The sequence below is a fragment of the Amblyomma maculatum genome, chromosome 1 (assembly GCF_055883805.1).
Source record: "Amblyomma maculatum isolate TAMU_Amacu chromosome 1, ASM5588380v1, whole genome shotgun sequence".
NCBI lineage: Eukaryota > Metazoa > Arthropoda > Arachnida > Ixodida > Ixodidae > Amblyomma > Amblyomma maculatum.
The window spans coordinates 435,534,216-435,552,561 of NC_139344.1; positions in this window are offsets into that span (position 1 = coordinate 435,534,216).

Here is an 18,346-nt window from a genome sequence, read left to right on the forward strand (position 1 = left end):
ACTGCAACGTTCCCATCAATCGCCTGTTGAGCCTACACGTCAAGTACATCATTGCTGTAATGAATACAGTCATTTTAAATCAAATTATGCCCAACGTCAAAAATATGCAGCTACAACTTCAATGACATCACTGATTACACTGCTGCAGAAACTGCCTAAAATGATAGCATCTGTTCTGCAAACTAATAGCCACTAACCATAAATCCCTTTTAATGCAATGAAACTGTAGGGGTCTCACTAACAAACTACCTGAATTGAAGCTCCGTATTCAAGAAGGAAAACCTAATGCCTGGGCTTTCCTTTTACAAGAGCATAACGCTATTCCACCTCTATCTGGCTACTGCATATATCACTGCCCCTCGATACCCGACCGCCGCAGTGGTCTTGCTCCCGGTAAAGCGGCAATATATGTTCATTCACCGACTCCTCATTCTCCAATAGACCTATCCCGTTGGTGCAATACCCGTCAAGAAGTGACCGCCATTATTACTAAGCCTCAACGTACTCCAGTTATATTAGTATCATTTTACGCACGACCGATATCTACTGTACTCAACTTTGGATGGCTCACACATCTACGCACCTCATACCCAGGTGTACCCATACTTGTTGGAGGAGATTTCAATGGACCGTACACAGCCTGGGGATATATACAAGACTCTAAGTGTGGACGTCAAATTTACGACACATTTTTTGACCAATCGTTTACGCTTCTCAACAGTTTGTCAAAATGTACCCGTCCGCGTGCACCGGCGTCGACTACGGACCTTGCGTGGTGGCTAGGCCCTGGGAATCCTCGCTGGAATTGTGAACCAGACACCTGGGGCAGTGACCACTCCCCCATTCTAATCGATTTTACCTCAAGCACACTACGTAAAATTCGCTGCAAAATTCACGTTACTTCTTGGGATACTCTACTTACAGATGCTCGCCTCATCTCAATAACTCCTGATTCTCTTTCATGCAAGTTCTAAATCAGCAAACCATGTCTTCAACCATCAATGAAGACTAACCAAACCCTGACCTTCACCTCCTTAACCTCTGGGCACGGCGCAAGCAAATTGACGTATACGTCAGTCAGCATCCATCCAATAATATTGCCATAGCAAAACTTCATCAACTAACCGCTAAAGCCCGTCGGTATTCTAAGCACCTTCTACACAAACGTTGGACAGACTGGTGATCTCACATAAGTACTCCGATCGGAAACCGCCACCTATGGCGTGTGTTTCATTCAATAGAACCAAAACCCTCAGTTAAAGACTACGCCGAGAGTATTCGAATAGCCCTGCGTCTTTCGCCGCAAGAATTTGCCAAGCAAGCAGCACTTCAGTTCTTCCCCAATTATGACTGCCAACCTGCACCGGTTCCACTCAGTCTCGACAACCGTCTCCCAGAAGATAAGATCACGAACCCTTTTACCATGGCTGAGCTGACCGCTGCGATTGAAGACATCCGCCCAAACACCACACCCGGTCATGATGGTGTGCCTTATACACTATTCCGCAAACTAGAAGATGAATCATTGACTTCACTTCTGAGAATTTTCAATGAAATCTGGATTTTCAGTGAAATGCCACCAGATTGAAAACATTCTGTAGTAGTTCCCATACCAAAGCCCGGAAAACGACCTACAACCCTTGGTGCTCTACGCCCGATTTCTCTTACCCCAACTATCTGTAAATTGTACGAAAAGCTACTTTCCATTCGAATATCCTGGTGGTTTGACCATCATCACAAATATTCGTCTTCACAGACTGGCTTTCGGCCTGGTTACGGATCTGAAGATGGTCTTCAACTTTTTGCCAATGAAGTAATATATTGTTCATCTCACAGTCGTCTCGTCCGCACAGGCGTGGCAACAGATATCACGAAAGCCTACGACAACATCCTCCACACAGCGATCCTCAATACTATGTCATCACTTGGAATGCCCTTACAGCTTTGTCGTGCAATTCACGCGTTCCTCTCCCACCGAACGTTTGCTATCCGTGTAAATGGAAAACCAACAGGACATTTCATTTCTAATCGTGGAGTACCGCAGGGCTCAGTTTTAGCCCCAACTTTGTTTAATATTGCATTTATTCCTCTCATACATGAACTTGCCTCAATTCCTAATATTAAAGTGCTAGCCTACGCAGATGACATTACTATGTGGTCTACAAACCGCGCAGTGCAGGTGCAGCTAGACTCCATGCAAAATGCCATAAATATCCTTCAAAAATTTCTCAACAACACAGGCCTATCTCTCAACCTCACTAAAACATGTTATGTCCATGTGGGCAATAAGGCCGGCCGCAGAAGTTTCAAAGCTAATCCATTCGCGTTGACAATTGACAATACACCCCTCCTTGAAGTGGAACAGGAAAAGGAACAGTTTGGCTATCTGATGTGCGCCAAAGTGCCATGAACACACTGGGACTAATTCGAAGAATAGCAAATCGTTCTGGTGGTGCCCGATCAGATAGCGCTCGCAGACTTGTTCGTGCTGTCTTTCAACCGCGGCTTCTATACCAGGCACAGTTTCAGAAACTGACGAAACGGCAATGGTCAACACTTGAGGCACTCAACCACGAGGCCATGCGAGTCATTACGGGACTGCCTCGATCAAGTCCTATCCGTCTGCTCCAGGAGTGGGCCCACCGTAACTCGCGGGCAGAATTAACTGCCAAAAGATAGACAAACAGAGCAAGAAAAGCTTCCCTTCGTCTTGGATTAGAGAACCAGCCACCTGCATGGGTCTACCACCACCTTACTTCTAATAAGCCTCTACTCACCAAGAAGTCGCAGCCCTCATCATCATTCCCAATAACGTCTTGCGCAACACATGATGACTGTATTATTTACACAGATGCAGCCGTAACCCTAACAGGTGTTTCAGTTGCTTTTATAAGCTCAACCCAACCTCACCTGAACACCAATCGAAGTTACCTTACCGACGCCAAATCAACTCTTGCCTTCGAACTGCAAGCTATCTTAAACGCCATAGAAGCGTTACCTGCCGACCTTACCTTTAAACAAGTACACATAATGACTCTCTCTAAAGAAGCCCGAAAACATTTAAAGAAAGTCCATGGCACTCTTAGGGTCGCACAGACTATACATGCTGCTTGTCACCGTTACCCAGTGACTATAATCATTCACTGGGTTCAAGACAACAAAATTTTGAATGCCATAACAGCAGACGTGCTTCCTCATGCAGAAGATGTGTCACAACCTATTCATGATTCCTTGCCACCGGATCCACTCCTGACCCATTTGACATCATCAGCATCCCTCAGGCAGCGTACACGTGCTCTAATGCCCCCGTGTACGTACCCCCTTCCCCCCAATCTAACAAGGGTGGAGGAGGTATCTCTGAGACGGCTGAGAGTCGGAGTGGCTCTTACGCCCGCCGTTCGACGCCAGTGGCAAAGTACTACTATTCCAGTTCCCGACAAATGCCCACACTGCGAAGAACCCGCTTGCGACACCACTGTCCGGCATCTAATATGGACATGCCCAGGAACTTCGCATATACGAAAGATCATTTTACAAAAAGCTGGACTTTCACCGAGTAATGACTTATTCCACTTATGGACAACAAACAACATTTATGCACGCAGTTTGTGTGACTTCTAGCACATGGCTGCACTGCACACATTCCTGTGACGCTATACCCCCACCTTTTATGCCGTGTGGCAAACTCAGCGCAATAAATAAATAAATAAGAAGGTGCGATCAGCATTTTGCGTACTCTTTCTAACACATGATGCCCAATACAATTAGAAAAGACTGAACGATATAAGGGAGGCAAGAACAACATAGATATCAATTCTATGTATAAATTTTTCCGTGATACAGAGAATAAGTACTCATAAGAGAAGCGAACTGCCAGAAAACGCACTGAATCGCAAACTTCTAGTTTTCTAGTTTTCTGTAATACATGTATTGTCGTTTTTCTAAATATTGTGTGCTATTTTTGCTGCCAAAGCAAACGGCTGGGTGCCTGTGGCCTTGTCAAGCTGCCCAAGAGGCAGCTTTTACTGTAGGCATCCTGCCACCATCTACTTTGTGGTGGTGAAAATAAAGTTATTATTATTATTATTATAACTTCTTTCATAAAACCGAATAATAAGGGCTGATCGATAAATTTGGAAGAGGCCACTAAGTTTTGGCAGAAGGCTCATATGGTTAGTTTGCAGGGATGCACTGGTAATTGTATAGGAGCTATCAAGGAAAAAAGAAAAACGAGCAACTACCTCTCTGACATAGAGATGTGTCACACTTAGTCCGCCAGCAGAAACAGGCCTGAATTATACCCCTGTTACACAGGCAGAGTTAATCGCGGTTAGCGTAATCGCGGCTACGCGATACCATGGTTAGGCCATGTTACACGATGAAACAAACCGAGGTTACACCATCAACCGCGGTATATCGCAAACCGAGCTTGGCGACCTCGGCTTGCGTCATTAACCGAGGTTATTGCGGCGTCTGTTGACGGAGGCTGCTTGTCGGCGCCCGATTGCGAGAAGTGTACGAGCGGCTATGATCACGTTTAAGAACGACGTATGGAATAGTCGCTGCCTACTGTGCCATCCGACGTCTTCGGTTAAGGCCGACAGCGCATCGACTGCGTGCTCAAGCTCCGTCCTGTGCAGAATCGTTTGCGGGACTTGTCGCTGAGAGGAACATAAAATAAAATATGTTCGTACTTATTCTGTAAGTGCACAAGTTCGCAACGCTTGCAGCACTGAATGCTGTGCGTAGGTCGAGCTTCGTGTTACCGCGACGGTGGAGCGCGCTAGCGCGGCGAACGACGGCGCAGTGCGTAACCCCCTAATCATCGCTAGGCCTAAATTGTTTCGCTTCGAAGCCACGGCGGTCGGTGCTTTTGAACTGATCGACGCTTTCGTAAATGGTCTACTCATTAAACTACCTTATTGTGAATCCTAATCTCCAATAGTAAAAGCTTGATATAGTTAACTTTGGCGAAGCATTAATCGCAGAGCGAGTGCAAGCAGAGCGGTTTAGCCCAATGCACTGGCAATAGATGGCTTGAGCAGAAACTTGCTTGTGCTGCTGTTATCGCTCTTACCAGCAATTTACCGCTGTTATCGATCCTCAAGAGCGACTCATTCTTGATATTCCGCTCAGTGTTCCAGACACCAACAAAATTTGGCTCGCTTTAATTCCGACATCGGCTCTAGCGATACGCCGTGTCATTAGCGTACGGTTGCGCGGGACGAGGTCGAGGAGGTGCTGCCATCGTGCGGTGCTTGCCCGCGCTATTGACGCTGCGTCGGACAACACTCCGGGAACAATTTATAAATAAGATATTTGCAAATACAACTTCGTTTCGCCGATCACCGCTTCGCTTCGGTTGTTGTACTTAATGTGCAATGGCTGCCGTAACCGAGAACGGCGCCTAGATGTGCAACAGCAGCGAACCGCGATTAGCAGTTAAACGTATTTAAGATCGGTAACCTCGGTTAACCTTAACCGTGGTTAAGCCGGCCGTGCAACTAGAGTGAGAGTTATCGCGCCGCACAGGCTCAAAACTGGACGACCATATGAACGTCGCAAACATTCGGTGAAAATTTTGGATTTAATTCCTCGCACAATGAAGTACCTGTAAAACATAAAATATTTTTGTAGCCAGAAACATATTGCTACACCACGTAGCGGCGCACTGAGAAGCAGCAGCAGCAGAAGAAGAAGAAGCAGAGGAAGCGAGGCGCGCGCAGACTGATCCGGGTTTCTGAGCCGTGTGCGTCCGTCCTTCATACGACGGTCACCTGTATTAAAACAATTTAATCCGTTACATTTGGTGGAGGCGCTGGATACAAACGTTCTGGATCAGCTAGTACCACGTCGCAGCCGTCGTGTAGCAGGTTTACCACCTTTATCTCCTCAACAGTACCTTTCAATGACTACCACCCGCGCGAAGCAGACTCATAAACAGTGACCTGAAGAGACGACGACCATTCCCCATCAGCGAGTGCCGCGTAAGTTCCACGGTGAGCCCGAAGATGACGTTGAGGAATGGCTCCGACATTACAGGATACACCAAGTACAACCGCTGGAACTCGATCGCACGTCTTTCAATGTTGTTTTCTTCCTCGCTGGCACGGCTCTGACGTGGTCACGAAGAAATCCTGACGACCTGGGACCGATTCGTTGAAGAAATTACGAAGTCCTTTGGGGATACCCTTGCGAAGAAGGAACGTGCAGAGCATCAGCTTTCCCAGACAGCCCAGCTGCCATGTGAGACATACACACTTTACAGCGAGGAGATATTGAAACTTTGTCGCATTGTAAACCGGCAGATGTCAGAAGAAGGCAAGGTAGGTCACCTTCTCAAGGGGATTGCTGAGGATGTGTACAACTTCCATATTTCGCGGGACACCCTTGCCACAGTAGCAGATGTCATCAAGTAGTGCACGTCATTTGAGGCGTAAAGGCACGTCGGATAGTGCCCAAATTTCGCCGTCTTTTGTGACAACTGTTGCCGGTATCGACATTCCGGAGGCTGAAGACATCGGTTCTATGGTCAGGATGATTATACGCGAGGAGCTGTATATTCAGTGGCAAAGTATAAATATCGATGTACCTTACCACGCGACATCGAGGTCCGTATCATCAGGGGAACAGCGCACGCCATGGGCTGCACAAAAAAACAGCGAACGATCTTACAAAGGCGTGGAGTGGACCCTGCAACCAACATCGCACCCTTATTTCCAGCAGCGTCCAGCCCATCCGGATGAAGTGTCTCATGCTGCTCCTCGTCACGATTCTGTCGCCCCATCTCGGCCTCCAGAGGATCCTGCAGGAAACTACGAGAGCCGCCAGTCACCCTTATGTTACGGCTGTGGGGGCAGCGGACATATCTTCCACTTTTGCCCACGTCGTCAAATTACCCGACCCCCTGTCCAACGAGCACCGCGCTTCACGAATGGTGCCCAGTGGGAGCAGCAGCCACCCGCTACTTTCTATAGGCCCTCTAGCCTCAACGCCATGCACGGAATGACTCCCCTGTGTCCGATCGCAGCATCACTCCCCCACCGCAGCGACCACCCCGTTCGCCATCCCCTCGTCGCCGCTTTGTTTCTCCACCACTGGGAAATCAGGTGGTGCAACCGATGGAGGTAAGGTTGCCGGATGGTCGATTTCACGCATACCTCTACCTATACTCATGCTAAAGAACAAAGTGTCAGTGTGTGTAGACAATGTTAAAATGGATTCTTTGGTTGACACTGGTGCCGCTTTGTCAGTTATGAGCCTTTCATTCAAGAACCGCCTTCGACAGAAAGTTATGTTTGTGTGGGTCAAAAACACTACATTTTGCGGAGTTGGGGTGAAACTTTAGTTTCGGTTGGCCTGTGCTCAGTTTCAGTTGTAATTGGTGACGAGGGCTATAGGACAGAATTCGTTCTATTGAGACGTGCCACGCATGACGTTATCTTGGGTGTTGACTTTTTGCGCGAGTGTGATGCGACTTTACACTTTAGGGCCGGTGAAATTTGTTTGCAGCCGAATATTATCCCCGCATTAGTAGATAACCTTTCTCAGAGTCATCAAGGAGTTCTCGCCCAGAAGGAAGATGCGCTGCTGCCTGCGATGAGGAGGCAGCAGCAGAGACGCAGAGGAGGCAGCAGGCAGGAGACGTAGTCTCCCCTGGAGACTACATCTGGCTTTGGACGCCCATTCGCAAGAGAAGAATATATGGGAAGTTTCTCTGCAAGTACGATGGCCCCATGCTCGTGTTGTTAGACCAACTGAATGACGACGGAAAACCGTCGTCAAAGTCACGACGGATAACCGCCGCTCCCGCAAGACACAAGTCGTTCACGTGGCTCGCCTCAAGAGCTTCCATCTTCGATCTCCCTAATTTTCTCAAGGACGGGAGTCGTTTGCCCGGGGGGGAATTATTACGCCGCGTAGCGGCGCACTGAGAAGCAGCAGAAGAAGAAAAAGCAGAGGAAGCGAGCCGCGCCAGACTGATCCGGGATTCTGATTCGAGTGCGTCCGTTCTTCGTACGACGTTCACCTGTATTAAAACCATTTCATCTGTTACAATATGTTACAGGCTCGACCACAAATTAACCACAATATGCTCGACCACAAATTGATAGAACGGTTGATTGGGCGAGTTGGTGAACCACGGCGGACAATAATATAAGTGCGCAACAAAGACGAGGCAAAGAGAAGGGGACGACGACGGCGCAGATGATGTTTCGACACAAAATAAATGCCCATGTACAAGAAATGAACTTTAGAAGAACAGCTGCATGGACGAGTTGGTGAACCATGGCGGACAGTAATATAAGTGCGCAACAAAGACGAGACAAAGAGAAGTCGACATCGACGGCGCAGATGATGTTTCGACACAAAATAGATGCCCATGTACAAAAAATGAACTCTAGAAGAACGGCTGATTGGACGAGTTGGTGAACCATGGCGGACAATAATATAAGTGCGCAACAAAGACGAGACAAAGAGAAGGGGACGACGACGGCGCATATGATATTTCCACACAAAATAGATGCCCATGTACAAGAAATGAAGTTTAGAAGAACGGCTGCACGGACGAGTTGGTGAACCATGGCGGACAGTAATATAAGTGCGCAACAAAGACGAGACAAAGAGAAGTCGACAACGACGGCGCAGATGATGTTTCGACACAAAATATATGCCCATGTACAAAAAAATGAACTCTAGAAGAACGGCTGATTGGACGAGTTGGTGAACCATGGCGGACAATAATATAAGTGCGCATACAAAGACGAGACAAAGAGAAGTCGACAACGAGCGCAGATGATGTTTCGATACAAAATAGATGCCCTTGTACAAAAAATGAACTCTAGAAGAACAGCTGATTGGACGAGTTGGTGAACCATGGCGGACAGTAATATAAGTGCGCAACAAAGACGAGACAAAGAGAAGTCGACAACGACGGCGCAGATGATGTTTCGACCCAAAATAGATGCCTATGTACAAGATATGAACTCTAGAAGAACGGCTGATTGGACGAGTTGGTGAACCATGGCGGACAATAATATAAGTGCGCATACAAAGACGAGACAAAGAGAAGTGGACGACGACGGAGCAGATGATGTTTCGACCCAAAATAGAAGCCCATGCACGAGAAATGAACTCTAGAAGAACGGCTGATTGGACGAGTTGGTGAACCATGGCGGACAATAATATAAGTGCGCATACAAAGAGAGACAAAGAGAAGTCGACAACGAGCGCAGATGATGTTTCGATACAAAATAGATGCCCATGTACAAAAAATGAACTCTAGAAGAACAGCTGATTGGACGAGTTGGTGAACCATGGCGGACAGTAATATAAGTGCGCAACAAAGACGAGACAAAGAGAAGTCGACAACGACGGCGCAGATGATGTTTCGATACAAAATAGATGCCCATGTACAAAAAATGAACTCTAGAAGAACGGCTAATTGGACGAGTTGGTGAACCATGGCGGACAATAATATAAGTGCGCAACAAAGACGAGACAAAGAGAAGTGGACGACGACGGCGCAGATGATGTTTCGACACAAAATAGATGCCTATGTACAAGAAATGAACTCTAGAAGAACGGCTGATTGGACGAGTTGGTGAACCATGGCGGACAATAATATAAGTGCACATACAAAGACGAGACAAAGAGAAGTGGACGACGACGGCGCAGATAAAGTTTCGACCCAAAATAGATGCCCATGCACAAGAAATGAACACTAGAAGAACGGCTGATTGGACGAGTTGGTGATCCATGGCGGACAATAATATAAGTGCGCATACAAAGACGAGACAAAGAGAAGTGGACGACGAGAGCGCAGATGATGTTTCGACCCAAAATAGAAGCCCATGCACAAGAAATGAACACTAGAAGAACTGCTGATTGGACGAGTTGGTGAACCATGGCGGACAATAATATAAGTGCGCAACAAAGACGAGACAAAGAGAAGTGGACGACGACGGCGCAGATGATGTTTCGACCCAAAATAGATGCCTATGTACAAGAAATGAACTCTAGAAGAACGGCTGATTGGACGAGTTGGTGAACCATGGCGGACAATGATATAAGTGCGCAACAAAGACGAGACAAAGAGAAGTGGACGACGACGGCGCAGATGATGTTTCGACCCAAAATAGATGCCTATGTACAAGATATGAACTCTAGAAGAACGGCTGATTGGACGAGTTGGTGAACCATGGCGGACAATGATATAAGTGCGCAACAAAGACGAGACAAAGAGAAGTGGACGACGACGGCGCAGATGATGTTTCGACCCAAAATAGATGCCTATGTACAAGATATGAACTCTAGAAGAACGGCTGATTGGACGAGTTGGTGAACCATGGCGGACAATAATATAAGTGCGCATACAAAGATGAGACAAAGAGAAGTCGACAACGACGGCGCAGATGATGTTTCGACCCAAAATAGATGCCTATGTACAAGAAATGAACTCTAGAAGAACGGCTGATTGGACGAGCTGGTGAACCATGGCGGACAATAATATAAGTGCGCAACAAAGACGAGACAAAGAGAAGTGGACGACGACGACGCAGATGATGTTTCGACCCAAAATAGATGCCTATGTACAAGAAATGAACTCTAGAAGAACGGCTGATTGGACGAGTTGGTGAACCATGGCGGACAATAATATAAGTGCGCATACAAATACGAGACAAAGAGAAGTGGACGACGACGGCGCAGATGATGTTTCGACCCAAAATAGATGCCTATGTACAAGATATGAACTCTAGAAGAACGGCTGATTGGACGAGTTGGTGAACCATGGCGGACAATGATATAAGTGCGCAACAAAGACGAGACAAAGAGAAGTGGACGACGACGGCGCAGATGATGTTTCGACCCAAAATAGAAGCCCATGCACAAGAAATGAACACTAGAAGAACGGCTCATTAGACGAGTTGGTGAACCATGGCGGACAATGATATAAGTGCGCAACAAAGACGAGACAAAGAGAAGTGGACGACGACGGCGCAGATGATGTTTCGACCCAAAATAGATGCCTATGTACAAGATATGAACTCTAGAAGAACGGCTGATTCGACGAATTGGTGAGCCATGGCGGACAATAATATAAGTGCGCATACAAAGACGAGACAAAGAGAAGTGGACGACGACGGAGCAGATGATGTTTCGACCCAAAATAGAAGCCCATGCACAAGAAATGAACTCTAGAAGAACGGCTGATTGGACGAGTTGGTGAACCATGGCGGACAATGATATAAGTGCGCAACAAAGACGAGACAAAGAGAAGTGGACGACGACGGCGCAGATGATGTTTCGACCCAAAATAGATGCCTATGTACAAGATATGAACTCTAGAAGAACGGCTGATTGGACGAGTTGGTGAACCATGGCGGACAATGATATAAGTGCGCAACAAAGACGAGACAAAGAGAAGTGGACGACGACGGCGCAGATGATGTTTCGACCCAAAATAGATGCCTATGTACAAGATATGAACTCTAGAAGAACGGCTGATTGGACGAGTTGGTGAACCATGGCGGACAATGATATAAGTGCGCAACAAAGACGAGACAAAGAGAAGTGGACGACGACGGCACAGATGATGTTTCGACCCAAAATAGATGCCTATGTAAAAGAAATGAACTCTAGAAGAACGGCTGATTGGACGAGTTGGTGAACCATGGCGGACAATAATATAAGTGCGCATACAAATACGAGACAAAGAGAAGTCGACAACGACGGCGCAGATGATGTTTCGACACAAAATAGATGCCCATGTACAAAAAATGAACTCTAGAAGAACGGCTGATTGGACGAGTTGGTGAACCATGCCGGACAGTAATATAAGTGCGCAACAAAGACGAGACAAAGAGAAGTGGACGACGACGGCGCAGATGATGTTTCGACCCAAAATAGATGCCTATGTACAAGAAATGAACTCTAGAAGAACGGCTGATTGGACGAGTTGGTGAACCATGGCGGACAATAATATAAGTGCGCATACAAATACGAGACAAAGAGAAGTCGACAACGACGGCGCAGATGATGTTTCGACACAAAATAGATGCCCATGTACAAAAAATGAACTCTAGAAGAACGGCTGATTGGACGAGTTGGTGAACCATGCCGGACAGTAATGTAAGTGCGCATACAAATACGAGACAAAGAGAAGTCGACAACGACGGCGCAGATGATGTTTCGACACAAAATAGATGCCCATGTACAAAAAATGAACTCTAGAAGAACGGCTGATTGGACGAGTTGGTGAACCATGCCGGACAGTAATATAAGTGCGCAACAAAGACGAGACAAAGAGAAGTCGACAACGACGGCGCAGATGATGTTTCGACCCAAAATAGATGCCTATGTACAAGAAATGAACTCTAGAAGAACGGCTGATTGGACGAGTTGGTGAACTATGGCGGACAATAATATAAGTGCGCATACAAATACGAGACAAAGAGAAGTCGACAACGACGGCGCAGATGATGTTTCGACACAAAATAGATGCCCATGTACAAAAAATGAACTCTAGAAGAACGGCTGATTGGACGAGTTGGTGAACCATGCCGGACAGTAATATAAGTGCGCAACAAAGACGAGACAAAGAGAAGTCGACAACGACGGCGCAGATGATGTTTCGACACAAAATAGTAGCCCATGTACAAAAAATGAACTCTAGAAGAACGGCTGATTGGACGAGTTGGTGAACCATGGCGGACAGTAATATAAGTGCGCAACAAAGACGAGACAAAGAGAAGTCGACAACGACGGCGCAGATGATGTTTCGACACAAAATAGATACCCATGTACAAGAAATGAACTTTAGAAGAACGGCTGCATGGGCGAGTTGGTGAACCATGGCGGACAATAATATAAGTGCGCAACAAAGACGAGACAAAGAGAAGGGGACGACGAGGGCGCAGATGATGTTTCGACACAAAATAGAAGCCCATGTACAAAAAATGAACTTTAGAAGAACGGCTGCATGGGCGAGTTGGTGAACCATGGCGGACAATATTATAAGTGCGCAACAAAGACGAGACAAAGAGGAGAAGTCGACAACGACGGCGCAGATGATGTTTCGACACAAAATAGATGCCCATGTACAAAAAATGAACTCTAGAAGAACGGCTGATTGGACGAGTTGGTGAACCATGCCGGAGAGTAATATAAGTGCGCAACAAAGACGAGACAAAGAGAAGTCGACAACGACGGCGCAGATGATGTTTCGACACAAAATAGAAGCCCATGTACAAAAAATGCACTCTAGAAGAACGGCTGATTGGACGATTTGGTGAACCATGGCGGACAGTAATATAAGTGCGCAACAAAGACGAGACAAAGAGAAGTCGACAACGACGGCGCAGATGATGTTTCGACACAAAATAGATACCCATGTACAAGAAATGAACTTTAGAAGAACGGCTGATTGGACGAGTTGGTGAACCATGCCGGACAGTAATATAAGTGCGCAACAAAGACGAGACAAAGAGAAGTCGACAGCGACGGCGCAGATGATGTTTCGACACAAAATAGAAGCCCATGTACAAAAAATGAACTCTAGAAGAACGGCTGATTGGACGAGTTGGTGAACCATGGCGGACAGTAATATAAGTGCGCAACAAAGACGAGACAAAGAGAAGTCGACAACTACGGCGCAGATGATGTTTCGACACAAAATAGATACCCATGTACAAGAAATGAACTTTAGAAGAACGGCTGCATGGGCGAGTTGGTGAACCATGGCGGACAATAATATAAGTGCGCAACAAAGACGAGACAAATAGAAGGGGACGACGAGGGCGCAGATGATGTTTCGACACAAAATAGAAGTCCATGTACAAAAAAATGAACTTTAGAAGAACGGCTGCATGGGCGAGTTGGTGAACCATGGCGGACAATAATATAAGTGCGCAACAAAGACGAGACAAAGAGGAGAAGTCGACAACGACGGCGCAGATGATGTTTCGACACAAAATAGATGCCCATGTACAAGAAATGAACTTTAGAAGGACGGCTGCATGGACGAGTTGGTGAACCATGGCGGACAATTATATAGGTGCGCAACAAAGACGAGACAAAGAGAAGTGGACGACGACGGCGCAGATGATGTCTCGACACAAAATAGATACCCATGTACAAGAAATGAACTTTAGAAGAACGGCTGCATGAGCGAGTTGGTGAACCATGGCGGACAATAATATAAGTGCGCAACAAAGACGAGACAAAGAGAAGGGGACGACGAGGGCGCAGATGATGTTTCGACACAAAATAGATGCCCATGTACAAAAAATGAACTCTAGAAGAACGGCTGATTGGATGAGTTGGTGAACCATGGCGGACAATAATATAAGTGCGCATACAAAGACGAGACAAAGAGAAGTCGACAACGACGGCGCAGATGATGTTTCGACACAAAATAGAAGCCCATGTACAAAAAATGAACTCTAGAAGAACGGCTGATTGGACGAGTTGGTGAACCATGGCGGACAGTAATATCAGTGCGCAACAAAGACGAGACAAAGAGGAGAAGTCGACAACGACGGCGCAGATGATGTTTCGACACAAAATAGATGCCCATGTACAAGAAATGAACTTTAGAAGGACGGCTGCATGGACGAGTTGGGGAACCATGGCGGACAATTATATAGGTGCGCAACAAAGACGACACAAAGAGAAGTGGACGACGACGGCGCAGATGATGTCTCGACACAAAATAGATGCCCATGTACAAGAAATGAACTTTAGAAGAACGGCTGCATGGGCGAGTTGGTGAACCATGCCGGAGAGTAATATAAGTGCGCAACAAAGACGAGACAAAGAGAAGTCGACAACGACGGCGCAGATGATGTTTCGACACAAAATAGAAGCCCATGTACAAAAAGTGAACTTTAGAAGAACGGCTGCATGGGCGAGTTGGTGAACCATGGCGGACAATATTATAAGTGCGCAACAAAGACGAGACAAAGAGGAGAAGTCGACAACGACGGCGCAGATGATGTTTCGACACAAAATAGATGCCCATGTACAAAAAATGAACTCTAGAAGAACGGCTGATTGGACGAGTTGGTGAACCATGCCGGAGAGTAATATAAGTGCGCAACAAAGACGAGACAAAGAGAAGTCGACAACGACGGCGCAGATGATGTTTCGACACAAAATAGAAGCCCATGTACAAAAAATGAACTCTAGAAGAACGGCTGATTGGACGAGTTGGTGAACCATGGCGGACAGTAATATAAGTGCGCAACAAAGACGAGACAAAGAGAAGTCGACAACGACGGCGCAGATGATGTTTCGACACAAAATAGATACCCATGTACAAGAAATGAACTTTAGAAGAACGGCTGATTGGACGAGTTGGTGAACCATGGCGGACAATAATATAAGTGCGCAACAAAGACGAGACAAATAGAAGGGGACGACGAGGGCGCAGATGATGTTTCGACACAAAATAGAAGTCCATGTACAAAAAATGAACTTTAGAAGAACGGCTGCATGGGCGAGTTGGTGAACCATGGCGGACAATAATATAAGTGCGCAACAAAGACGAGACAAAGAGGAGAAGTCGACAACGACGGCGCAGATGATGTTTCGACACAAAATAGATACCCATGTACAAGAAATGAACTTTAGAAGAACGGCTGCATGAGCGTGTTGGTGAACCATGGCGGACAATAATATAAGTGCGCAACAAAGACGAGACAAAGAGAAGGGGACGACGAGGGCGCAGATGATGTTTCGACACAAAATAGATGCCCATGTACAAGAAATGAACTTTAGAAGAACGGCTGCGTGGACGAGTTGGTGAACCATGGCGGACAATAATATAAGTGCGCTACAAAGACGAGACAAAGAGAAGTGGACGACGACGGCGCAGATGATGTTTCGACACAAAACAGATGCCCATGTACAAAAAATGAACTCTAGAAGAACGGCTGATTGAATGAGTTGGTGAACCATGGCGGACAATAATATAAGTGCGCATACAAAGACGAGACAAAGAGAAGTCGACAACGACGGCGCAGATGATGTTTCGACACAAAATAGAAGCCCATGTACAAAAAATGAACTCTAGAAGAACGGCTGATTGGACGAGTTGGTGAACCATGGCGGACAGTAATATAAGTGCGCAACAAAGACGAGACAAAGAGGAGAAGTCGACAACGACGGCGCAGATGATGTTTCGACACAAAATAGATGCCCATGTACAAGAAATGAACTTTAGAAGGACGGCTGCATGGACGAGTTGGTGAACCATGGCGGACAATTATATAGGTGCGCAACAAAGACGAGACAAAGACGACGACGGCGCAGATGATGTCTCGACACAAAATAGATGCCCATGCACAAGAAATGAACTGCGCCGTCGTTGTCCACTTCTCCTCTTTGTCTCGTCTTTGTTGCGCACTTATAATACTGTCCGTCAAAAACTGATAGGCGGTGCGAAACGATGGTTTGAGCATAGCTTTGGCGCGCCGTGACCCGCTCTTTCCAGTAACACCCACTAAACTTGAATGCATGAAGGGGAACTCCAAGATATTTAGGGGGAACACAATACCAATTCGAGCATAAGGAGTCGGCATTGATCCCCATGAACCGAACCACAGTCCTGAACTTTTAGGCCTATTCATTTGAGCGCCACATACAATTGCCAAACTACTCAATGGTGGTTATAATTTGTCAATGCTGCGTTTGTCAGTGGAGAAAACCGCCAAATTTCGATGTACGCAAGCACTTTGACTTCAATACTGAAGGCGACATAACCACGAATATTGTGGTTTTGCAGTACAGTCAAACAAACTGGCTCTAGGTAGAGGGCAAAGAGTAGTGGTAACATAGGACAGCCTTGCTTCACGGATGATCGAATTGACACAGGCTCTGAGACGTGACCATTAACAATCAAGCGAGTGGAACAGTTGTCGTAACAAAGATGCATCCCTTTAAGTACAGTTGTACTTTGTAAGTTAAGTTAAGTAAGTTAAGTTAAGTGAAGTAAGTTAAGTAAGTTGTAAGTTAAGTACGCTCGAGAAGAGAAAACAGGAACGAATGCCGGACACGATCAAATGTCTTCGCAAGGTCAATCTGGACTAGAGCAAGCTGTCATATGTGCCAGAGCAAGGTACGAGAATTGTACGTGCAATATGTATGTTATGTTGTATGGAGCGTCTTCTCAAGCCACACGTCTGATGATGACTGATGAGAACCTTCATCGCATATTGTAAACAATTTGATAGTACTTTCGCAAACATTTTGTAGTCCACATGTGCCAACGTGATTGGCCTGTAGCTATCCACTGAGAGCAATTTTTTCATCCCTAAGCTCTGGAATTATATTGATAAGTCTCCATAGCTTCCTGTGGAGCAAAAAATCACAGCTTATTAGCCGCCCTTCAGTGTCGGTATACAAAGATAACGCAGAATAATGGAGAGCCTTTCGCAAATACAAGAAGCAACCCACAAAAAAATCCAACAGCATGCGTCACAATAACATTGTAATCAGACAAAAAGGGTCCTAGTGCCCTCTGTGTATCCTGCTCACTCTCAATCTACGTTTCCTGATCTGCGACAAAATCAAGTCGCCCGCTGCGAAAAGTCGGCCAAAGGTCGGCGGTTGCACCTGCTTCTGATGAGACCTAAGGCCTCGCACATTCAGCTTTGCATACGCTAGCTCATCAGGGGTCGCCATGGTGCCCACACAAGTGCTAACTAGGCTTGTATTTGTCTCTCTGGAGACGGCCACGTCACCTCCGGACCTCCACCGCGACTGCGGGAACGCGAACGTATGCACTTCCCCTTGTGTTTCGACGTACGCCGACGGCGGCGATGCTTGACGCTTACCGGATCACCACCTTCACTCGAGTCAGATGCGCAATGTGCTCGGCGCTTATGAAGATGCTCTTCTACAAGAAGGACGGCCTCAGTTGCAGGTAGAGTGGCCTGACCTGCAAGCTCTTCCTCAGCATTGACCTCAGTGGCTGCAGAAACCGGGGCGGCGTCTTTGGCAGGATTAGAACAGGTGGCAGGCTTCCTCAAGGGTACAGACCTCAAACAGCGACCATTATCTTCCTATGGAACCCCAGGCAAGGTCTTCCGCACCACAGGGGTCGGGGGAGGGGGGTTGTTTCGGGAAACGGGCTTTTCCCAGCCAGGGGGCTCATTCAATCTGGCTTATTCCCGCCGGGGCGGAGTAGCAGTGCCATTGCACCACATCCGTGCCCACTCCAGCGTGTCAAAGTCTGACGCGAGCAAATCTTCTAATATCTGACTTCAGATCTTCCATTTTCTTCTTTGAAAATTATCATGGAATGGCCCCATTCTTCATAGACCTTTTTCTTGCCGAGCTGGCT